Genomic DNA, 26716 nt, shown 5'->3' on the forward strand with positions numbered 1-26716 from the left:
CCGCTATCCACACAGCTGGTGAATAGGGCCTGCCAGCCTCCTAGGGGCTAAACCTAACCCTAGGTTGGCAACCGAGGGGCCGCTCCCAAGGGGCCTGGCGCCGCAACGCTGGGGATTGGAGATACCAGAGCCAAAGCACCTGACTCACCCTGCCGCCCCGCCGCCACCAGGTCAGCTAGGTGCGCCGCCGGTCATTCAGGGAGGAGAATGGGTAGGGCCCGCCGAGTCCCCGAAGACATTCGAAGGCCCCCTGCGCCAAAACGCTTGGGCCCACGCTCCCGCTCCACAGAGACCTCACCTCGACCCACTACTCCTTTCGCCGCACAGCTGGCGGATTGAGCCTTCTGGTGTCCTGGGGTCCGACCCTAACCCTAGGTCAGCACCCGAGGGCACCCTCCCAAGGGGCATGGTGCAGCAACGCGGTGGATTGGAGACCCCCAAGCCCCAGCGCCGGACTCACCTGCTGCCCTGCTGCCACCCAGGCCGCTAAGGGCGCCGCGGGTCATTCAGTTGGGAGAACTGGCAAGGCCTTCCATTTCCCCGGCGACCTTCAAATGCGCCCCACTCAAAAAAGTTGGCTCCCACGCTCCCGCTCCCCAGCGCCCTCACCTCGGCCCGCCCCTCCGCTTGCTGGAGCCAGTGGATAGTGCCTGCCAGGCTCCTGGGGGCTAACCAAAACCTAGGTCGACCCCGTGGGGCACATCCCAAGGGGCCTGGCTCTGCAACACTTGGGATTGGTAACTCAGAGCCCCAGAGCCGGACTCACCCTGCCACACTGTCGCCACCCGGGCCGCTAGGGGCGCTGCCGGTCATTCAGGGTGGTAGAACAGTCAGGGCCCTGGAGAAACCTGCCACATTTGAAGCCTCCCACGCGAAAATGCAGGGGCCCACGCTCCCGCTTCCCAGGGCCTTTACCTCGGCCTTCCCACCTCTCGCTACCCAGCCAGAGGATTGGGCCTGCCGGCCTCCTGGGGACTAACTCTAACCCTAGGTCAGCCCAGGAGGAGCCCCTTCCAAGGGGCCTGGCGCCGCAACGCTGAGGATTGGGGATCCCGGAGCTGCAGTGCGGGACTCACCCTGCCGCCCCACCACCAACGGATATGCTAGGGTCGCAGCTGCTTATTCAGGGCAGGAGAATGGGCAGGGCACTATGAGCCATGGCAACATTCGAAGGCCCAGGGCGCCAAAGTGCTGGGAACCAAGCTCCCATTCGCCATCGCCCAAAACTCGGACCGCAACTCCGCTCCTCACACATAAAGCAGATCGGGCCTGCCAGCCTCCTGGGGGATAACCCTAACCCTAGGTTGGCCCCTGAGGGGAACCTCCCAAGGGGCCTGGTGCAGCAACGCCAGGGATTGGGGACCCACGAGCCCCAGCGCCGTACTCACCATGCTTTCCCGCCACCAACCAGACCACTAGGGGCGCCGCTGGCCATTCAGGGAGGCAGAACCTGCAGGGCCCTCCAAACCCCAGTGACCTTCCAAGGCCCCCCGCGCCAAAATGCTTGGGCCCATGCTCCAGCTCGGTGGCGCCCTCACCTCGGCCTGGCCCTCCTCAACCGCACAGCTGGTGGATCATGCCTGCCGGACTCCTGGGTGCTAACACTACCTCTAGGACGGCCCCAGAGGGGCCCCTCCCAAGGGGCCTTGCACTGCAACGCATGGCATTGGGGACCCCCAAACGGCAGTGCCAGACTCACACTGCCAACCCGCCACCACGCGGGCCGCTAGGGGCGCCGCCGGTCATTCAGGGCAGGAGAACGGGCAGGGCCCTCCGAGTCTCTAGCGACATTCAAAGGCCCCATGCGCCAAAACGCTGGATACCATAATCCCGCTCGCCAGCGCACTAACCTCGGCCCCCTCCTCCATTTGCCGCACAGCTGGCGCATCAGTCCTGCTGGCATACTGGGGTCTAAACCTCACCCTAACCCTTACCCCTAACCTTAAACCCTAAACCTTAACCCCTAATCCTAACCCTAACCCTAACCCTAACCCTACCCTATACCTAACCCTAAACCCTAATCCTTAAACACTAAACCCTAACATTAACACTAACCCCTAAACCCTAACCCCTAACCCTAATCCCAAAACCCTAAACACTAAACCCTAACCTTAACCATTAACCCCAAACCCCAAACACTAACCCTACACCCTAACCCTACCCAGACCCCTACCATACCCCTAACCCTACCCCTAAGCCTACCCCTTCAGCTAACCGACCCCTAACCCGTAACCTATCCCTAAACCTAACCCTAACCCGTACCCTAACCCGTACTCTAACCCTAACTCTAACCCATACCCTAATCCTAACCCTAACCTCTACCCTAACCCTAACCGAAACCCTAACATGTACTCTAACCCGTACCCTAACCCGTATGTAACCCTAACCTTAAAATGTACCTTAACCCGTAACTTAAACCGTACCCTAAACCTAACCACAACCCTAAAAGTACCCTAACCCGTACTATAACCTTAACCCTAAACCCTAAACCCTGACCCTAACCCATACCATAACTCATACCATAACCCGTACCCTAACCCTACCCGTACCTAACCCTAACCCGTACCATAACCGTAACCCTAAACCCTAAACTGTAACCCGTACCCTACCCCTAACCAGTACCCTTACCTTAACCTTAACCCATACCCTAACCTGTACCCTAACCCATACCCTAACCCGTACCCTATCCCTAACCCGGACCCTAACCCGTACCCTAACCCATACCTAAAACTAACCTGTACCCTAACCAGTCCCCTAAACCATACTCTAAGCCTAAACCATACCCTATACCTATCCCTAACCCGATCCCTAACCCGTTCCCTCACCCTAACCCTAAAACGTAACCTAACCTGTACCATAACCCTAAACTGTACCCTAACCCTAACCCGTACCCTAACACTAACCTGTACCCTAAACCGTACCCATTTCCGGACGCCAACACTTACCCTAAACTGTACCCTAACCCATACCCTAAACCGTACCCTAATGCGTACCCTAACCCATAACCTAACCCTAACCCGTACCCTAAACCTAACCCGTACTCCAACCCTAACCCTAACCCTAAACCCAAACCCTAAACCCTAACCCGTACCCTAAACCCTAGTCTGTACCCTAACCCATAACCTCTAACCTGTGACCCCTGAACCCAACCCCACCCTGTACCCTCTCCTTACCCTAACCCTAACCCCTACACTCACCCATACCCTAACCGTAACCCATACCCTAACCTTAACCCTTACCCTAATCCGTAACCTAACCCCGGGGATTGGGTACACATGAGCCCCACCACGGGACTCAGCCTGCCACCCCTCAGGAAACCATGCCCCTGGGGCGCCACAGAGCATACCATGCAGGAGAACTGGTAGGGCCCCCCTGAGCCCCCAGTGATCCTCGGCAGCCCCCTACACCTCAACCCTGAGGCCCACGCTCATCCCGCCCCATGCCTTCCCTTCAGCTTGCCACCAAGCTCGTCGCAGAGCCGGCAGATCAGGCCTGCCAGGTTCCTGGGGCCTAGACCTGACCCTAGGTCTGCTGGGTAGGGCCCCTCCCCTGGGGCCCGGTGCCACAGCCCCAGGGACTGGGGACACCTGAGCCCCACTGCAGGACAAAGCCTGCCAGCCTGCAGGAAACCGTGCCCCTTGGGAGGGTATAGAGCATTCAGGGCGGGAGAACCAGGAGGCCCCCAGAGACCCCAGCAAACTTCGGCGATCCGTAAACCCAACCTTGAAGCCCATGCTCACCCCACCCCACACCCTCACCTCAGCCCGCAGCGGAGCTCGCCACATTGTGGGCAGATCTGGCCTGCGGGGTTCCTGGGCCCCAACCCTAACCCTAGTTCATCTGTGGAGGGGCCCCTCCCCAGGAGCCTGGAGCCACAGCTGTGGGGATTCGGGACACCTGAGCCCCACAGCAGGACTCAGTCTGCCACCCCGCAGGAAATCGTGCACCTTGGGAGGCCATAGAGCATTCAGGGCGGGAGAACCAGGAGGAGCCTCCTGAGCCACCAGCGAACTTCGGCGGCCTCCCGCACCCCACCCCTGAGGCCCACGCTCACCCTCCCCACACCCTCACCTCAGCCCGTGTAGCTCGCCATACAGCCAACAGATTGGGCCTGCGGGGCTCCTGTGGACTAACCCTAGCCCTAGGTCGGCCGCGGGTGTGGAGGCCTCCCCAGGAGCCTTAAACCGCAGCCCCGGGGAATTGGGATACCTGTGCCCCACTGCAGGACTCAGCTTGCCACACGACAGGAAACCATGCCCTTTGGGGCTCTACAGAGCCTACAGGACATGAGAACTTGGGGAGGCCCCTGGAGCCCATCCACACTTTTGGCAGCCCCCCGTGCTCCAACCCTGAGGCCCATGCTCACCCTCCCCCATGGCCTCCTCTCAGCCCTCCACAGAGCTCGCTGCACAGCCTGCAGATTGTCCCTGCCAGGCTTCTGGACCCTAACACTTACCCTAGGTTGGCCACAGAAGGGTCCTTCCCCAGGGTCCTGGCACCCCACTCTAGGGGATTGGGGACACCCAAGCCCAACCGTAGGACTCAGCCTGAAGCCCACAGTAAACAGTACCATTTTGGGGCACAACAGAGCATTCAGGGCAAGAGAATTGGGGCACCCCTGAGAGCCCATTCTGGTGAAACCCGACCTTTGTGGGCCATTCCGGATGAAACCCCAAGGCTCACACTCACCCGCCCTTGTGCCCTCATCTCACTCGGCCTGGGAGTTCTCTGAGCACTGGGTAGTTCGGACCTGCTGTCTCTTGAGGCCTAACCTAAACCTGGGTCTTCTGCTGAGGGTCCCTCCCTGTTTGCCTGCCTCCAAGGCAGCAGGCATTGGGCTCACCTCTGCACGACTAGAGGACTCAGCCTGCCCCACAGCAGGAAACTGTCCATTTGGCGCTGCAGCAAGGATTCATAGGAAAATCGGAGGGCCACCCTCAGCCCATCCCAGGCAATCCCCACTTTGAGAGATCTCCCCAGAACCAATTAGTAGCTTCACACTGACCTTTAAACTTGCTCTCCACGGAGATCTTTTGAAATTCTCCACACTTCCAACCGATGGCATCATCCAGCTTCAGTGCCTTACCCAGATTTAGGTCTTGAGATGGATTAAAATGGGAAGTCATTTCACTGATGATGACGTACTGGTGACCAAAAGATACATGCATAAATGCTTCATATCACTTGGCTTCAGGGAAATGCAAATCTAAACCCCTATAGATGCCATATCACACGAGGCCGAATATCTAAAAATAAGAAGACATGAAACTATACATGTTGGAGAGGATGTGGAGAAATGGGAACCCTCTTACACCCCTGTACGAATGCAGTCCGGTACAGCCACTCTTGAAAATGGTACGGAGTTTCCTCAAGAAGTTATAAATAAAGTTACCCTATGTCCCAGCAATTGCACTACTGGGTATTTACCCCAAAGAGACAGAGGTAGTGAAGACAGGACATATGCACCCCAGTGTTCATAGCAGCAATATCCATAATAGACAAAATGTGGAAGGAGTGTAGATGACCATGGATAGAAGAATGGATAAAGAAGATGTGGATTATATATATATATATATATAATGGAATATTGCTCAGCCATCAGAAAGGATGAGTACTTACCATCACACCGACCTGGGTGGAGCTGGAGGGTATTATACTGAGTGGAATAAGTCAATGAAAGAAAGACAATGATCATATGCTTTCACTCCTATGTGGAATATCAGAAACAAGGAAGAAGACCATAGGGGAAGGAAGGGAGAATAGAATGGGAAGTCATCAGAGAGGGAGAAAACCCATGATGGACTCTTAACTATCGCAAGAAACTGATGATTGTTGGAGGAGAAGTTGGGGGGGTAACTGGGTGAGTAGCATTAAGGAGGTCACACGATACAATGAGCACTGGGTGTTACACACAACTGAAAATTTATTGAAGACTACATCTGAAACTAATGGTGTACTGTAAGTTGGCTAATTGAATTTAAATTAAAGAACAAAAGACCTCGAATAAACAATCCTAAACATTTGTATGGAACCACTAAAGATTCCAAACAGCCAGTGCAATGTGGAAAAGAAAAACAAAGCTGGAGGACTCACAATTTCAGATTTCAGGTTATACTACAAAGCTGCAGTCATCCTAACAAGACAGTACGGCACAAAAATAGACACAGCGACCAAAGGAACAAGATACAAGTTCAGACAGAAACCCACAATTATGTGGTCCATGAATGTTCCAGAAAGCAAGCAACGATATTAAAAGGGAAACGGACAGTCTCTACAACAAATGGTGTTGGGAAAACTAGACAGCTACGCAGAAAAGAATGAAATTAGACTGTTTTCTTACACAATACAGACAAACACAAAACAGTTTCAAGACCTCAATATGAGACCTGAATCCATAAAAATCCTACAGGAGGGAAGACAGTAACTTCTTGACATGGACCATACCAACGTTTTTCTAGACTGTGTCCTGAGGCAAAGGAAATGAAAGCAAAAATAAACTATTGGGAATACAGCAAAATAAAAAGTTTCCACACGGCAGAAGAACAATGAAAATGTAAAAATAATAAGACAACTTACTCAAAGGGAGAAGATATTTGCAAAGATCATATGCAATAAAGGGATAGTGTCCAAATCATATACAACTGATACTACTCAGCCCACAAAAACAAATAATCCAGTTAAAAAATAGGCAGAAGACATGGACAGACATTTGTCCAAAGAAAAAATACAAATGGCCAACAGTCCCGTGAAAAGATGTTCACCATCACCCATCATCAGGAAAATGTAAATCCAAAGGACAATGAGGTAATACCTCAAACCTGTCAGAATGGCTAACATCAAAAGCACAACAAAGAGCAGCTGTTGGGAGGATGTGGATAAAGGGGAATCCTCGTGAACTGTGGGTGGGAATGCAAACTGTGGAGGCCACCGTGGAAAACAATATGAAGGTTCTTCAAAAAATTAAATATAGAACTACCCTATGATCCAACAATCACACTACTCGTATTTACCCAAAGAATAGGAAAACAGTAACGTAAAAGGATACGTGCACCCCTATGTTTCTTGCACCATTATTTACAATATCACAATATGGAAGCAACCCAAGTGTCTGTAGAAAAATTGACAAATGAGGTGATAGATGTGTGTATTCACACACACACACACACACACACACACACACACACACACACACACTGGAGTATTACTCGGCTTGAAAAAGAATGAAACCTTGGCATTTGCAGACACATGGATGGAGCTAGAGAGTATTATCCTAACTAAAATCAGTGAGTCAGAGAAAGACATATCCCATACGATGTCACTCTAATGGGGAATTTAAAAAAACAAACAAAAATAAATAACTAAAAGAGAAAAAGGAGACACACCAAAATACAAACTCTTAACAATAGAGAACAAATGGATGGTTACCAGAGAGGAGGTGGATAGAGGGATGAGTGAAATAGATGAAGGGGATTAATAGGATGCTTTTCTTGATGACCACTGAGTAATATATAGAATTACTGAATCACTCTATTCTACACCTGAAACGAATGTAACACTGTATGTTAGCTCTACTGGAATTAAAATAAATTTTCTAAAAAAAATTTTCTTTCAGGAACCTCTTTGAAAAAGCTTTTCCTGTGCAATGTGCATAAGCCCTACTTGGGAGGATTCACTCTACAATAATTATTCACTCTATGCTTTGAATTCAGATTTCACTGAGTTCTTACTGTGGATCCCAGCCCACGGGAGCCATGGTCCTTTTCTGTGCAGGCTCAGCACCTATGCATTCAAGACTGGAAGTAGAGACACATGTCACTTCACAGTCCAGAAAGCTATTATTGTTTCTGTTTCAGTGTGAGAGAGTCACAGACTTTGGGACAGGTTTCAGAGAAGGTATACTATGGATCCTGGATCTCTACTTCAATGTTCATTGCCTAGATCCATTTGACTAATAGGTTCCCTGTGGATGGGCTTGCTTCCAAGCACATACATGGAAGATGCAAAGGTGGGTAGGATTGGTGCGGGACAGGAAGAAGACCAAAAGCAGACAAGAGTCCGACCGCTCCCCTGATCCAGGAACTGCTACTGGAGAGGGTACAGGAGGTAGAATCCATGCGAAACTCCAAGGTCACCAGCTGAACTCAGGAGGCATAGGTCAAGGGATCTGGAGATGCAGGGGTTGAAGGCTGCTCTGAGCTACCTCTGGGAGGAAGGGAGGGAAGGAATGAGAAGGAGGCACTGCCTGCCCCTGGCCCATGCCAGCTGCCCACCACTCCGACAAGCATCCATCTACACAGCTGACACAGCCTGGGCTCAGGATGGGCTGGCTCGGGTCCCTCAATCCTCAGTGGGACAGCTGGCCCCAGGGCTCAGAGACATGCTGAGGGAGATGAGAGGGAAAGCTGCCCCACCCAGGTCATCCCCTCCTTGAGCAGACAGCCCTTCAGAACTGCTAAAAAAAAAAAAAACAAACCCACTAACGGGGTTGAAAGACATGCCATGGAGGAATTAAGGCATAGAGATGTGTAAAATAACATTCATTTTTAAGTTCAGAGCTGTCATTTCAGGAAGTGGGGAGAGCTTCCCTGAAGAAGACTGAGGGGAGGACAGGCCATGCTGAAAAGGGAGACATGGTTCTCCTGATTGGGGACCTGCAGCCCCCTTCCAGGGCAGGGCATCATCCTCGCAACATACGAGATCCATGGAAGTGTTCCATCAGGGCCAGATGTTTGTCTCAAGAAGGCTACCCTGGCATCGGACTGCACAGGGCACCAGGGACGAGGGCCAGATGGAGGACGGACAATACCCCAGAGGCCATGGGGCAAGAGGAGAGGCACATGACCTTGAAGATGATGATGAAAAGCAGGAGGTGGCAGCATGGAGCCGGCCCGAAAGTCCCATGGGAGCAGTGCCCACAGCTACACTGACTGGGTGCCTTCTGTGACCAGTGTGGCTGACTTCAGTGGGCTCCAGACTAGTCCTGACCACAAGTCTAGGAAGTGTGTACCACCCCTGGCCTCCTCTCCCCTTGCAGCTGCTAGGAATCACGTTCAAAGACCCTGGTCAGCTTTCGTGGAAACCAAGCAGTGGCTCCCCCGCACGCTGCACCTCTGGTGGTGGTCCAGTGTGACCCTCGTGTCTGGCCAGACACTGATGTCTACCTGTCTCCACACAAAACACACAGACAGGAGGGTGTCCCTGAATTCCACAGCACCTGATGAGACAGATCCACAGAACCCAACACCCAGTGGGTCACCTGGGACCTCAAGTATGGTCATGGAGATCACCATACCCTATTTCTGTCACTTCCCACAGAAAGCCTGGTTCTGATCCCCCACAATACCATACATCCTGGTTGCTGACCTGGGGTCATGCCATGAACCCACATGGCAACTTTCTTTAAGTGAAGGCTATGCCTACACCTCCTAGAAAATATTCCTAATGAAGTACAAGTCCATCAGGACTACGGTGTGAATGGTAGCACACAGCCTGCATGGTAGTAGTCAGTAATTCTAACAAGGGTTAACCCTACCCCCTGTCTCACAAAACCTTCCTCCATCCCCACTGAACTCATGGTCTGCGCTCAGAAAACCCTCCAGGAAACAAACCTTTCATCTGAATGCTCTCTTCACCTTCTGCTTCAAATCTTGTCCAACCACAATGATATGAAACTAGAAATCAGTCTCAAGAAAACAATGGGACAATCAAAAATAGGTGGAGATTTTTGGGGCCTGGGTAGCTTAGTCATTAAGGATCTGCTTTCAGCTCAGGTCGTGATCCCAGGATCCTGGGATCTAGCCCCGAATCAGGCTCCTTGCTCAGTGGGAAGCCCACTTCTCCCTCTCCCACCCCCATGCTTGCGTTCATCTCTCGCTGTCTCACTCTCTGTCAGATACATAAATAATCTTAAAAAAAATGTGGAGATTTAACAACATGCTACTGAACAACCAACAGTCAAAGAAGTAATCAAAAAAAAAGTTACAAGTACCTTGACACTGATGAAAAAGACAACCTACAAAAACTTATGGTATGCAGCAAAAGTAGCTTTATGGGGGACATTCATAGAAATTCAAGTCTTCATTAATCCATGAGAATGCTCTCCAATAAACAACCTGATTTATGTGGTAAAGAAGTAGAAAATAAAACAACAAACAAAGACCCAAATTAGTAGAAATAAGGAAATAACAAAATGGAATGCATAAATAAATCCAACAGAGACTAAAAAGACAAAAAAAGTAAAAAACCAATGAAAATGAGAGCTGCCTTTTTTGGAAAGATAAACAAAACTGACAAACTTAGCTAGACTCACCAAGAAAGACAGAGGACTCGAATACAATCAGGAAGGAAAGATAATGGATTCCTTTCTCATATCAAAATCAAAAGAACTCTTCAAACTTAGACACAACAACTTCTTGCAAGATAGGTCTCTAAAGGCAAAGGAAATAAAAGCAAAAATGAACTATTGGCACTTCATCAGGATAAAAAGCTTCTGCTCGGCAAAGTAAAAGATCAACAAAACAAGAAGGCAACCTATGGAATCTAAGAAGATATCTGCAAATGATATTACAGATAAAGGGCTGGTATCCAAGATCTATAAAGAACTCCTCAAACTCGACACCCAAAAATGGGCAGAAGACACAGATACTTCTACAGAGAAGACATACAAATGGCCAACAGACACATGAAAAAATGCTCCACATCACTTGACATCAGGCAAATACAAGTCAAAATGACAATGAGATACCACCTTACACCAGTTAGAATGGTTAAAATTAACAAGGCAGGGGGCACCTGGGTGGCACAGTGGTTAAGCATCTGCCTTCGGATCAGGGCGTGATCCTGGCATTATGGGATCGAGCCCCACATCAGGCTCCTCCGTTATGAGCCTGCTTCTTCCTCTCCCACTCCCCCTGCTTGTGTTCCCTCTCTCGCTGGCTGTCTCTATCTCTGTGGAATAAATAAATAAGATCTTGAAAAAAATAGCAACAGAGGAAATAAAAAAAAGAGAGGATGTGGAGAAAGCGGAGCCCTCTTACACCACTCGTGAGAATTCAAGCTGGCAAAGCCATTTTTGAAAACAATATGGAGGATCCTCAAGACGTTAAACACAGAGCTATCCTACGATCCACCAATTGCACTACTGGGGATTTACCCCATAGACACAGAGTAATGAGAAGAAGGGCACCTGTATCCCAATGTTCATAGCAGCAATGTCCATAATAGACAAACTGTGGAAGAGCCAAGATATCCTTCAGCAGATGAATGGACAAAGAAGATGTGGTTCATCTATACAATGGAATATTACTCAGTCATCAGAAATGATGAATACCCACCATTTGCACCAACGTGGATGGACCAGGAGGGGATTATGCTAAGTGAAATTAAGTCAAGCAGAGAAAGACAATTATCATATGGTTTCACTCCTATGTGGAATGGAAGGAATAGCATGGAGGACATTAGAAGAAGGAAGGGAAAAGTGAAGGGGGGGAATGAGAGGGGGAGATGAACCATGAGAGACTACTGACAGTGGGAAACAATCTGAAGGTTGCAGAAAGGGAGGGGAAGGGGAATGGGTTATCCTGGTGACGGGTATTAAGGAGGGCACGTGTTGGGGCGCCTGGGTGGCACAGCAGTTAAGCGTCTGCCTTCGGCTCAGGGTGTGATCCCGGCGTTATGGGATCGAGCCCCACAACAGGCTCCTCCGCTGTGAGCCTGCTTCTTCCTCTCCCACTCCCCCTACTTGTGTTCCCTCTCTCGCTGGCTGTCTCTATCTCTGTCGAATAAATAAATAAATTCTTTTAAAAAAAAAGGAGGGCACGTGTCATAATGAGCACTAGGTGTTATATGCAAACAATGAATCATGGAGCACTACATCAAAAACAAATGAAGTACTGTAGGGTGAATAACAAATTTAAAAAAAGACAAAGATATGAAATCCATACAGGAAAACTGGCACAATTTGCAAATGACATGAAATCCTGAAAGATTCCACAAAAAAAAAAAAAAAAACTGTTAGAATAAAAAAATTCAAGAAAGCTGCAGGATATAAAGTCAATATACAGAAACCATTTGTCTTTATTTTTTTCAGAGTTTATTTATTTATTTGACAGGAAGAGAAAAAGCACGAGCAGGGGGAGTGCCAGAAAGAGGGAAAAGCATACCCTTGCTAAGCAGGCAGCCCAACAAGGGGCTCAATGCCAGAACTCTGGGATCATGACCTGAGCTTAAGGTAGACGCTTCACTTATGGAGCCAACCAGATGACCCAACTTCTTGCATTTCTGTATACTGATGACACACTTTTGCACAGAGAAATTTAAAAAGCAACGCCATTTAAAATTGCATTAAAAAATCTTGAAATAAAAGTGACCAAGAATGAGAAAGACATAGTACACTCAACACATGGCATAAAGAAATGAAAAATATGTCTCGAGGGGGGCAGAATGTATGGGTCAAAGATTTGTAAGGCAACACAAACAAATGGAAGCATACGCCATGCTCCTTAACTGGAAGAGTTAATTATGTGAACATGTCCATCATACCCAAAGCAATCGACAGATGTGATGAAATCCCTATCTGAATTCCAGTGGCATTATTCGAGGAAATAGAAAACAGTCCTCAAACTTGGATGGAATCACAAAAGACCCCAAATACCCAAAGCAACCTGGAGAAAGAGGTGCAGTCAACACACTCCTGGATTTCAAGCTAGATTACAAAGCTGTTGTCATCAAAACAGGATGGTAATGGCATAAACACAGACACCAGGTCAGTGGAACAGAACAGAAAGCTCAGAAACTTACCCACACGTAGATGATCCTAACTTAGGACACAGCAGCAGAAGATATGCCATGAGGGAAGGACTGTCTCTTCAGTGAGCGGTAACAGGCAAACTGGACACTAAATGCAGAAGAATATAACTGGGCCACTTTCTTAATACCACACACAAAATTTTTAATGGATGAATGATTTGAACATAAGACCTGAATCCATAAACCTCCAAGAAGACACAGGTACTAAGTCTCTTGACATTGGTTTTGGCAAAGAGTCTTCAGATTGGACACCAAATGCAAAGGCAACAAAAGCAAAAATAAACAAGTGGAACAACATCAAACTGAAATCTTCCACACGGCAAAAGAAACCATCAAAAACTTAAAAGGCCACTGACCCAATAAGAAAAAAATATCTGCGAATCATATGTGTGAGAAGAGGCTAATATCCAAAATACACACAACACTCATACAAATCAAAACAAAAAAAACTATATAAAAAAATGGGAGGAATATGTGAATAGATACTTTCCAAAGATGGCACACAGGTGCCAACAGACAGAAAAAGTTGTTCAGCTTCACTAATCATCGTCAGGGAAACATCAGTCAAACCCACAATCGGCTATCCTCTCACAACTGTTGGAACAGCAATTGTCCCAGAGACAGACACCAGGTGGGGTCAAGGGTGTGCAGATGAGGAGACACTGTGCACTGTTGGTGGGTATGGAAATTGGTGCAGCCACTGTGACAAACGGTATGGAGGTTCCTGAAAAAATAAATAAACTACCCCATGACCCAGTAATGGCTCTACTGAGTATTGATTTGAAGAACACAAAAATGCTGCCTCAAAAAGACAGATACACTCCCACGTTCACTGCAGCATTATTCACAAGAACTAGACATGGAAACACAGACCTTGGGGGCCTTTTGCCAAGTAACTCAGACACAGAAAGACCAATATCAGATGCTCTCATGTACATTCCAGGTGGAATAAAAAAATACTGAACGCATAGATCCTGAGAGCAGATTGGTAGGTGCCAGATACGGGGATGGGGTGGTAGAAACGGGTGAAGGTGGTCAAAGTCTAAATGTTTGAGTCAGAAAATCCTATAGTCATGAAATGTTCTGTCCAGCATGGAGACTAAAACTAACCCCGCAGCATGCGGTATAGGTTTCCCTGCTCTTTGAAAGTACAGGGCTTCTGAGAAACCTTGCACAGCAGAAATGGTGTCAAGAAGGAATGACCATTAATTTACACAAACAATTAGAGAGTGTGCTCAGACTCCAAAATTCCTTCTCTTTGGGTTTTCATAGGCCTCAGGACACAAGTTTCTAACGGAGGCCCAGCATAAATGAAGATAAAGCACAGCAGAAGCCCACAGACACCATTCAAAGTGCTGGTGGCTGGATGCAGAGAGCGGTTGCCAGAGAAAGGAGCTGGTTGGGGTGCACGCCGCCTCTGTCGTGCTTCTCCCCAAAACAGATGCTGAACACGATTCTCACTGTTCACCTTTTTTCATAAGAGGGAAATCCTCTTCACGTCTCTTCCTCTTACTGAAGCTGGGTAATAACGTAGTTCTTTCAAGAAAGCCCAGTGTCTTACTGTGAACGTTTAACAAGTGGGGGATACTTGTACCTGAGCATTGATGAGGGAGGAGATGTGAAAGGTCCTCCCAGACACAAACCTCAGCAGATCCACTGGGAAAGGCACCTTCCTCAGCATGCAGAGCACAGACTACCTCCTACCCCCGAGAAACCCTCTCCTTCCCTCGATCAGGACAACCCACAACAGCTGGGAGTTACCCCAATTCCTCCATTCTCCTGCTCCTAATAGCTAACCCATCAGCAAATCCTGTGAGCTCCATCTTCAAAATGGAACCAGAATAGGTCTAACCACTCCATCCAAGGCCACCTGTCTGGTCCACAGTGCCTGAGTTCCTGGAAAAGCTTTGTCATTGACCTGCCTTGCCATCTTCAACCCTCTGTCATCTGTTCTCAACACTGTAGCCAGGATGGCCCAGTGAAACAGGGTCTCATGGGGTTATAGCCCTGGAATGGCTTTCTGTCACCCTCTGTCACCTCTCTGAGCTCATTTCCTAAGCTGTCTCCTGTGGCCACAGGGCCTTCTTGCTGCTCCTGGACATACCTGGAATTCTCCTGGCCCAGAGCCTTTGCACATGGTTTCCCTTCTGTTCAGAATGCTCTTGATGTGTTCTCACTCACCTTTGGAGAAGTCTGAATTGGAGTGACAGGGACAGAAGATGAGGCTGTGTGTGTTGGGTGAGGCTGGTGGCTCAGAAGAAGGTTCTCTGCCAGTTCTCCGCCTGTGCCTCACTTGTCCTCAGCCAGGAACTTGCACACAGCCCTCACCTGTCACAACTCTCACCCAGGAGACCCACAGCGACCCCTGGAGCCCACCCTGAACACACCCTGCTGCAGAATGCATCAGCTCTCCTCTGGGACCCCTGTCTGCTTTACCCAGTCCTGGAACTCCCCTGTCTCCTGCAAAGCTCCCGGATTCCCCCTCTGCTTCCAAAATCACACTGGTGCAAGTCTTTCATGAGAAAGCTATAACGCTAACTAATGAAAGGTTCACACCTACTTTCCCCTTCTGTTGCCTTTCTCTCCACCTTCTTTCCTACCTGTGCAAACTGTAAGATATCAGTGGAACACGAACATGCTCTGAGATCTGAATCTTTCATTGCAGCTTCCTGAGGACTCCTTATGTGATAAGACTCTATTGTATCCTACAACAGGGTGTTTTACATCTATCCTCTATAGAATAGTACAGCCCAAATCACTACAGTTTTACCTCACTCTTCATGAAGCAGAACACTTTTTCCTTTCTTCTTTTACTTAAATTCCAGTTAGTTCACATGCCATGGAATATTTGCTTCAGGGGTAGGATTTAGTGATTCCTCACCTGCATACAGTACCCGGTGCTCATCACAAGTGCCCTACTTACTACCCCTCACCCATTTAACACTTCCCCCCACACCCTTGTCCTGCAGCAACACTCAGTTTGTTCTCCAAGGTTGAGTCTATTTCCTTGTTTGCCTCTCTCATCACCCCTCCACTCTGTTCATCTGTTTTTTTTTCTGAAATTCCAGAAGCATTAGAGTATAGGATATTTGTCTTTCCTCACTGATTTTGCTTAGCTTAATACACTCTAGATCCATCTACATCCTTGCAAATGGTAAGATTCCATTCTTTTTGAAGCTGGGTCATATACCATTATATATATATATATATATATATATATATATATATATATATATATATATATATATATATATATATATATATATATATGTATCCCACATCTGCTTTATCCATTCACCAGTGCATGGACTTTGGGATTCTCTCCATAGTATGGCTACTGTGGACATTACTGCCATAAACATCATGGTGCATGGACCCCCTTCGAATCTGCATTTCTGTATCCTTTGGGTAAATACCTAGGAGAGCAATTGCTGGATCATGTGGTTGTTCAATGTTTAAATTTTTGAGGAACCCACACACTGTTTCCCAGACTGGCTGCACCACTTTGCATTCCCACAAACAGGATGGGAGGGTTCCCCTTTAAGCAGAACATTATCTGCTGGCAATTTCATAAGAGGAAACAAAACCTCTGTGAGATGCACGCAGGGTCAGGCAAGCAGTTGCAGACTTCACCCCAAGGCTCCTGACGCCAAGCCCCTTGAAGCCACCAGCATGCCACTATCCAAAAGAATTCCCAGACTCTCCTTCTGACTCCACCACAAAAGAAACTACAGAGAGAATATGGCACCTCAAAATATCGAGATAATACATTTAGTAAAACTAGAAAGTCAAGCTCAACTTTTAAACAGGAACAGGCCTATTTGGATAATTTTGAATTTTCCCTCCACCCTAATTTTAACTCTTCTGATGAATAAACTAAGCAATGATAAAACATCACCTTTGTCAAATGACAACATCCAAGTCTGTATCAGATGAAAAAAATCCACCTAACTCTAGATGCTGGCCACTCAACCATATCTTAGGCCCAATTGAATAAACACTGTTAGATGAAGGAACAATTTAGATGTTACAAACAGGCACAGAGTGAATCTCACCTTCCCTTTCTAATAAAAGAGGGTTCCTAGGAAACAGATGGTCAAAATACATGTGTAAGCAATAAATGGACAGAAAAATTGTGATCCCCTGCAAAGTTCTACCAGCAGGGAAACTAAGTAATTCTTGCACCAAACCCAGAATGCTGACAGCTACTTCAATTTTACTTTGTGGCTCAACTAGAGAAAAGAGAAAAGCCCAGGAGGTTTTGGGATAATGAGAGGTTTTACCTCCAGCCCTGACATATATAGGACATTTTGCCAAACATACTTGTGCTTTCTCTGAACACTGGCGTCCTGTGACAAGCTGCCTCGCTGACTGCGATGCTGACGTTCAAAACCTCGGGTGTCTTGGAGCCAGAGCAGAGAAGTGCCGTCAGCTGGGGAGAAGAAGGCACCTCTGACCTAAAGCCTGCACACCTGCTTCGGTTTCTGGGTGAAGGGGCAACACATACTTGTTGTTTAGCAGTAATTATCTTCATTCTCAATAGACCAATGACCTTGACTTTTCTGGAAAGCAGACTTACTCTTCTAAAGAAACCCTCAATTCGTCTATTCCCAATGCAACTAGAGTGGAACATTTATTTCTCACTTAAATATAAAAACACTGTTATTGTCGACACTGCGTGAATGAACTTTTAAATACGTTTTAGAGAGAAAGGAAGAGACCTTTATTCAAACCCAAGTCAGGACAGCTGCCTGGGAGACACAATCTTCACCAAGAAGGGAGTGCTCCGGGGAAGGAACATTTGGGGCAGGCTTATATATTTTTTTCTGTTTTGTTTTACGTACAGAGTTACACACCACAATGAGGATCTTCTTAGATTCCAGAAAGTGACAGACTCTTTCTTATGTTTTCAGTATGTACATGTCACTATGACTTTAATCTTATGGGAGCCAAAGAGGTTCTTTATTTTTTCTTATATTTATGTCGGCATTTTTGGTTATTGTTTTCTTCTCAAAGCAGATGTACAACATGTGCTTGGGGCAGAAATAGGGCCCATGCTTTCAGGTGTTGCCCAGTCATTTTTAGCTGGATAAAATGTTAAAGGATAGCTTCCCTGAGAGCCCAGGATCAGGGCCCACAGATGATATAAGATAAAAATTCCTTTTATCATTATAATTACTCCTAAATGGAGGAATTTGAGACAAAAGCACCTTTCACAAGAGTACCAAGAAATCAAAATGATGCCCACGGAAGGCTGCCTGCTCCATGGTCAGCACAGGTAAAAGAAGTGTTCACAGTCTCTGGACTCCTGCCCTTCTCCTGCCCAAATCGCTGAAGCACACAGACCACTTAAAATCAGAATTGTTTAACTGCTAGACACCTTAGAGATGTCTGGCACCATTCCCTTGGACTGCAGAATAAAACATGGTAGTTCGTTGTCACCAACTAATTTCAACATGAAGTTCCCCCTGGATTCACTAAGTTCTTTCTCTGCAAATGTTGAGTAATGTAAGTCACAGTCATACCATATAAACACTACGATGGCTGGGAAGTCATCGTAGGTAAGGGAATATTTTAGCCATGTTTATAAGCATTGGCTCACTTTGTAGAAGAGCCTGAGCTGAGTGTTTTAAAATACTGTTTCAGACCTGTTTTACAGCACCCTCTGAACATACCAGAGCCTGAATCGACTAAAAAAGATCGTTGGTTTCAATAACTTTAATACCAGAAAAATATTATACTCTCTGTATTCATAAGGATCTTTGAATATCTTACCCAGAGGTCCTCCACTGAGATAATGATCTTAATGATCACCATGGGCAGATGTGAAAAGGCCCGCTGAATTCATTCCAGTTGTCCACATGACAAGAAAATCCTGATACTTGATAGGTTTCCAGATCGAGACGACCAGAGATAAGAGGGAAATAGTACCCTGTATGGAACAACAAGGGATTTGGAGTCAATTTGGGGATCCCACTTAGGTTTCTGACACTAAAATCCTCTGTGACTCATATCATCTGAGTCCCTTTCTAACCCTCTGAAAATGTGCCTAAAAATATCTACACCCTAGTTTGAGGTTTAAGAGGCAAAATGCTACAAAGAGCCAGTATGATGTCTCTCAAGAACAGGTGCTCAGGAAGCCATAATTGCTATTAGTTCTATTTCTTTTCCAGAAGAAAGAACACATCTTGAATCCATATTTCTAATAGATGACTCACCAGATGATTTTCAAACCTGAAGGAAGGCCAAGAAGTTGCTCTTGTGTCATATTTCACTCAGAAATCATGTTGTTGGACTGGTGAGGACGATACGATAGCAACGTCATCACTAAGAGTGGGGAGCTTCTAATTTCCATACGGCCATGTTGACCCCCTTAGCTCAGAGCCACCAGAAAGGGCAGCTGGGGAGTGGGCACCGCCATCACTATGAGAGGGGAGCTTCCCATTTCCATATGGCCATGATGACCCCCTTAGCTCAGGGCCACCAGAAAGGACAGCTGAGGGGGACCACAGGCCAAGGCTGCCAGGTGTGGCTGGGGCAGGCAGAACTCTGACTTAAGGCTCAACTCCTGTCTAGGTTATTATAATGCTCTTCACAAATAAAGTGCCATTGTGTGTGAGCCCTCATGTAGAAAAGGTTCAGAATTTCCATTAAGATTCCCTCTCTGACCTTTAGGATATGTAGCAAAGTTCCATTTAATTTTTAAACATTGAAGGACTTCCTGGTTTTCTTTTCGCTATGACTGTGGCTCAATTCCCCTGTGCTCTAAGAATAGAATCTAGTTAATTTCAGGGTTTAACATTTGTAGACTTGATTACTGGCCCCACCTATCACCTATTTGGGTAAAGAGTCTATGAGCACTTGAAAATGACGTATTCTGCACTTATTATGGAATGTTCCCTATATGTCAATTAGGTCACATTTTTACCAATGTTTTGTCTGCTTTTTCTGTCAGATATTGAGAAAGGTATATTAAAATCTTCAAACAATGCTGCTCTATTCAAAGTGGCATCGGAGAATCTACCAGTGTTAGAAGGCAAGAGAAACAAAAAGTATAAGAATTGAGGGGATAATTGTGACTATTCACAGATAATACGATTGTGTACATAGAAAATCCAAAACAGTCTATAAATACCCTATTAGAATTAAAAATGCAATTTATAAATTTGAGATGGATTGTAGCTTCCCATTGGACAGTTTCTGAAAGAAAACATAGAACCTGTCAATCTTGGGGTAGGACATAGGGTGCACTAACCATTTAAAAGAATTCAGTGGGACTTCATAAAAATGTGACATTTCTCCTTATCTTATGACCATATGAAAATGAAAAAGTGAACCGCAGGCTGGGAAGTAAAGATTTGCAATACACACACTGACAAAGACTTGTCAATAAAGAATTCCTGCTCATCAACCGTAAAAAGTCTATTTAGAAAGGAATACTTCACAAAAGATTGACTGATGGCCAATAAGAACAGGAAAGGGTGCTCTACAGTATTATTTTCCGGAACAGCAAGGCCTTTCCTAAAATGAAAACATACACACAAACCAGTATACCCTAGATGGATGACGTCCTTATTTCTGAGGACAGCTTGAAGAACAGACTAGCATCAAAGTAAAGTGATGGAATTCCTGACACTCAGAGGATGGACAATTGACCTCAAACTACAGTACAATTTCTAGGCATCATTCGGTCCTCTGAAGGCAGACAACTACCACAGCCCTTCCTACACCACACAGGTTGCTTCCCAACTGCTACCATAAAAGAAGAAGTTGAGAAAAAGATAGGACTAGTAGGAAATAGCAAAAATCACATGTGGGGATTATCCTGAAACACACTGATCACATAACTAGTGTAAGGAAGTGTAGGGAACTGACAAGGACAGAGACTCAAGAGGTACTTCTTTGGGAAATGCTGTCTGAAATCGTCACACGTTGGTACCAGCTAATGAGGGCTCTGAGCATACCCTAGGGTTTGCTCACAAGGGTCTGCAACACCATCGCTGAGGACTGAAACTCTTCAAGACCTCAAAGCTTGCCTGATTGACTATTGGACTAAGACATTCCCATGTTCTGAAAACAGATACCAACTCATTGAAAGGTTCACCTGGGCTCACTCGGAGGCCCTACAAGAAGCTGAACCATTCACTGAAAATCAATTACACACACACACACACACACACACACACACACACACACACTCACACATCTGTCATTTCACCAATTACTTAAACATTCAAGGTTCTTTCTACCTTTTCTTTTTCACATTGATATTTATACTCACATGAAATGTCATCATTTCTAATGAACACTGATGTCAAAATAGAGATCCATTGACACAATATTCACAAAATGGAACTTCCCTGCTGTCATTTTCAATATAGCATATTTAAAGTTCATATATATTTTAGGTTTTTGGTAACTTATACAGGAGAAGATCAGCATTGAAAAACTCTGAATACTGACAATGAGTTTTAAGTCTAGAGAACAAAAATTGTCCAATTTCATAGATAATAAGGAACCAAAGGGAAAGCATGGAAGCTGTAGTCGAATAAGTTTACACCTATGCATCCTCTATTATTCTACTACCGAGGGGCGTGTTTTATTACCACTATACATGCATCAATTGTCTTCCACGTGCACCTGCACAGGTATAATGAATTACCACAGTAGAATGAAATGTCTGGGAACTACTTGGCGGCATCTATAATGAACAATAAAATTTCGATTTATATTTGGTGAACTTCCACTGTCTGTCCCTTTAGACAATGGACCCTAAACCGAAGGGGGAATGAACCACGAGTGACTATGGAATCTGGGAAACAAACTGAGGGCTTCAGAGGGGAGAGAGGTGGGGATTGGGATGGGCCAGTGATGGGTATTAAGGAAGGTACATATTGTATGGAGCACTGGGTGTTATATGCAAATAATGAATCACGGAACACTACATCAAAAACTAAGGGAATACTGTATAGTGACTAACATATCATAATAAAAAATTATTAGTAGAAAAAAATTAAAGGGAAAAAAAAAATACAGCTTTTCTGTTTCAAGAACAATCACAATTGAGAAAAAACTAACTCCCAATCCCTAAAGCAAAACACAGACCAAGTTCCATTTCACTCCCCTTTATTCACATTCTCTGTGGGTTCTAAGCTATTTCCCTACCTCCTTTCCTGCTGAGCAGGGAGCCCGGGCTCGATCCCACAACCCTGCGATCATAACCTGAGCCAAAGGCACATGCTTAACTGGCTGAGCCAGCCAGGAGCCCCAGCCATGTTTTTCTTAAGCAAAAGGACACTTTCTCATGATGCCTTCACATGACTTCACATGGTACCAGAGACCTGCATTTGCCTCTAGGAGGTTGCAGATGAAGGCAATTGCAAACTCTCACAGTGGTTTATCAAATACAATGACCTGCCTGGTCACAGTGAAACACTTATGTGCCCACGAGAGGGTGCTGTGACACTCAGCTGTGGCTGGGCTGGCACAGAGAACCAAATCCATTTCCCTGCCTGATGTCTGTGAGGAACATATGCCCCCACTGTGAATGAGACCCTGCCACTGAACTGTCCAGAGATGGCCATCCTCACGGAGGATGAGGATAAAGGACAATGCCTGAGGAGACCTCATCTGTCTCTTTTATCTTTTCATATTTTTGACAGTGAACAAATCACTGCCTAGGAGTCCCCAGCTACCTTAGTCTCAACTGTGAATGACCAAGAGGTTTTACAAAACACTTAAGATTTTCACCTCACAAATGGCCACAACCACTTACCATAGGCATTCAACATTAAGCAAAGATAATGTTCCTTGTAAGAGAGGTCCTGCCCACTGTTGTTTCTCACTTATATGCTCATCTTCCTTACCTCATGGTAACATAACCACCTTGATTCCTGCTTCTGTCTTCAGGAAGGCTGAGGTGACTTGAAGGGCCTTACCCTGACATCATTCTTTCTTAGCAATAAGATGTGGATATTTCCCTAGTCCTACACACCCAAAGTTGAATCGGAATCAGGATTGAGGAGGCTGATGAGAGTTGAAGGTGTTTTCCTGTACACGGTGGTTTATTACCAATAAGGATGGGTCAGAGTCCTCGAAATTCCAGAAACTTTTCATTAATGCTTCCTACTCGTGAAAGATGATGTACATTGGTCTTTCCCTGTATAGTGTGGTGACTCAGAGAAAAGTGCTTAGCCCTTTCGTCAGACTTCCAGGACCACTTTGGGGCTGGCTTCCATATTCACAAAGGATGATATTAGGGCTAAGAGGGTTCCTGTACACTGTTATTTCTTACAGATAAGTGTATGGCATTTTTGTTACATTGCCAGAACCACTTAGCACCGGGCTTGCCAGCCTCCTGGGGACTAACACTAACCCAAGTTGGGCCCCTGAGGGCCCCCTCCCAGGAGCCTGGCACCACAACGCCGGGGGTTGGGGACCCCTGAGCCCAGTGCCGGAGTCACCCTGCCGCCCCACAGCAACGCGGGCTGCTAGGGTCGCCGCCAGTCTTTCAGGGCGAGAGAACGGGCAGGGCCCTCCAAGACCCCGGCGACCTTCGAAGGCCCCCCGCGCAAAAACTCTGGCTTGCATGCGCCTGCTCCCCAGAGCCCTAACCTCGGCCCACCCCTCCGCTTGCTGCAGAGCTGGCGGATTGGGCCTGCCGGCATCCTGGGGGCTAACCCTAACACTAGGTAGGCCCCTGAGGGGCCTCTCACAAGGGCCTTGGCGCAGCAATGCCAGGGATTGGGGACACCGAGCCCCAGCACCGCACTCACCCTTCTGACATGCCGCCACCCGGTCTGCTAAGGGCGCCGTTGGTCATTCAGGGCGGGAGTATGGGCAGGTCCCTCCAAGGCCCTGGTGACCTTCGAAGGACCCCCACGCCAAAACTCAGGAGCCCACACTCCCGCTCACCATCGCCCTCACCTCGGCCCAACCATCCGCTCGTGGCACAGCAGGCGGATCGGGCCTGCTGGCCTACTGGGGTCTAACCCTAACCCTAACCCCTAACCCCTAACCCTAACCCTAAACCCTAACCCCTAACCCTAAACCTAACCCTAAACCTTAACCCTTACCCTAAACCTAACCCTAACCCTAAACCCTTAACCCTAAACTTTAAACCCTAAACCCTAACCCTACCACTAATCCCTAAACCTTAATCCCTAACCCTAAACCCAAAAGCCTAAATTCTAAACCCTAACCCTAACCCTAACCACTAACCCCAAACCCCAAACCCTAACCCTAAACCCTAAACCTACCCCAACCCCTACCCTACCCCCAACCCTACCCCCAACCCTACACCTTCAGCTAACCCTACCCCTAACCCGTACTCTAACCCATATGCTAACCCATACCCTATCCCTAACCCGGACTCTAACCCATACCCTAACCCGTACCTAACCCTAACATGTACCCTATCCTGTACCCTAACCCTAAACCGTAACCTATCCCTAACCTGTTCCCTAACTCGTATCCTAACTCTAACCCTAAACCATAACCAAACACGTACCATAACCCTAACCCGTACCCTAACCCTAAACCGTACCCTAACCCGTACGCTAACCTGTACCCTAAACTGTACCCTAACCCGTACCCTAAACCTTACCTAACGCCTACCCTAACCCATACACTAACCCTAACCTATACCCTAACACTAACCCGAACTCCAACCCTAACCCTAACGCTAAACCCAAACCCTAATCCCTAACCCGTACCCTAAACCTTAATCCATACCCTAACCCATAACCCCTAACCTGTAACCCCTAAAGCCAACCCCAACCCGTACCCTCACCTTACCCTAACCCTAACCCCTACCCTCACCCGTACCCTAACAGTAACCCATACCCTAACCCTAACCCGTACCCTAATCTGTACCCTAACCCTGGGGATTGGGTACACCTGAACCCTACCACGGGACTCAACCTGCCACCCCACAGGAAACCATGCCCCTTGGGGTGCCACAGAGCATCCCGTGCAGGAGAACTGGTAGGGCCCACCTGAGCCCCCAGCGATCCTCAGCGGCCCCCTACACCCCAACCCTGATGCCCACGCTCATCCCGCCCCACGTCTTCCCTTCAGCCTGCCACCGAGCTCGTCGCAAAGCCGGCAGATCAGGCCTGCCGGGTTCCTGGGGCATAGCCCTGACCCTAGGTCGGCTGGGGAGGGCCCTCCCCCGGGGCCCGGGCCGTAGCCCCGGGGACTGGGGACACCTGAGCCCCACTGCAGGACAAAGCCTGCCACCCCGCAGGAAACTGTGCCTCTTGGGGCTCTATGGAGCATACAGGGCTCGAGAACTTGGGGAGGCCCCCGGAGCCTGTCCTCAGGTTTGGCAGCCCTCGTGCCCCAACCCTGAGGCCCATGCTCACTCTCCCCCATGGCCTCATCTCAACCCTCCACGGAGCTCGCTGCACAGCCTGCGGATTGGCGCTGCCGGTCTCCTGGACCCTAACCCTTACCCTAGGTTGGCCACAGAGGGGCCCTCCCCAGCGTCCTGGCACCCCACACTGGGGGATTGGGGACACCCATGCCCCACCGTAGGACTCAGCCTGCAGCCCACAGGAAACTGTACCATTTTGGGGCACAACAGAGCATTCAGAGCAAGAGAATTGGGGCACCCCCTGAGAGCCCCTGCTGGTGAACTCCGACATTTGTGGGCCCTTCTGGATGAAACCCCAAGGCTCATATTCGCCCGCCCTTGTGCCCTCATCTCACTCGGCCTGGGAGTTCTCTGAGCACTGGGCAGTTCAGACCTGCTGTCCCTTGAGGCCTAACCTAACCCTGGGTCTTCTGCTGAGGGTACCCTCCCCATTTGCTTGCCCCCAAGGCACCAGGCATTAGGCTCACCTCTGCACGACTAGAGGACTCAGCCTGCCCCACAGCAGGAAACTGTCCGTTTGGGGCTACAGCAAGGATTCATAGCAGGAAAATCGGAGGGCCCCCCTCAGCCCATGCCAGGGAACCCCCACTTTCAGAGATCTCCCCGGATCCAATTAGTAGCTTCAAACTGACCTTTAAACTTGCTCTCCACAGAGATCTTTTGAAATTCCCACACTTCCAACCGATGGCATCATCCAGCTTCAGTTCCTTACCGAGCTTTAGGTCTTGAGATGGATTAAAATGGGAAGTTATTTCACTGATGACGATGTACTGGTGACCAAAAGATACATGCATAAATGCTTCATATCACTTGGCTTCAGGGAAATGCAATTATAAACCCCTATAGATGCCATATCACACGAGACCAAATATCTAAAAATAAGAAGACATGAAACTATACATGTTGGAGAGGATGTGGAGAAACGGGAAACCTATTACACACCTGTACGAATGCAGTCCGGTACAGCCACTCTTGGAAATGATATGGAGTTTCCTCAAGAAGTTATAAATAAAGCTACCCTATGTCCCAGCAATTCCACTATTGGGTATTTACCCCAACGAGACAGAGGTAGTGAAGACGGGACACATGCACCCCAGTGTTCATAACAGCAATATCCATAATAGACAAACTGTGGAAAGAGTGCAGATGACCATCGACAGATGAATGGATAAAGAAGATGTGGATCATATATATAAGGAATATTACTCAGCCATCAGAAAGGATGAGTACTTACCATCACACCGACCTGGGTGGAGCTGGAGGGTATTATGCTTAGTGGAATAAGCCAATGAAAGAAAGGCAATGATCATATGCTTTCACTCCTATGTGGAATATCAGAAAAAGGGAAGAAGACCATAGGGGAAGGGAGGGAAAATAGAATGGGAAGTCATCAGAGAGGGAGAAAACCCATGATGGACTCTTAACTATCGCAAGAAACTGATGATTGCTGGAGGAGAAGTTGGGGGGGGGGTAACTGGGTGAGTGGCATTAAGGAGGCCACACGATACAATGAGCACTGGGTGTTACACACGA

Source organism: Ursus americanus, chromosome 4 (genome assembly GCF_024610735.1).
Source record: "Ursus americanus isolate L20-20 chromosome 4, mUrsAme1.1.p, whole genome shotgun sequence".
Lineage (NCBI taxonomy): Eukaryota > Metazoa > Chordata > Mammalia > Carnivora > Ursidae > Ursus > Ursus americanus.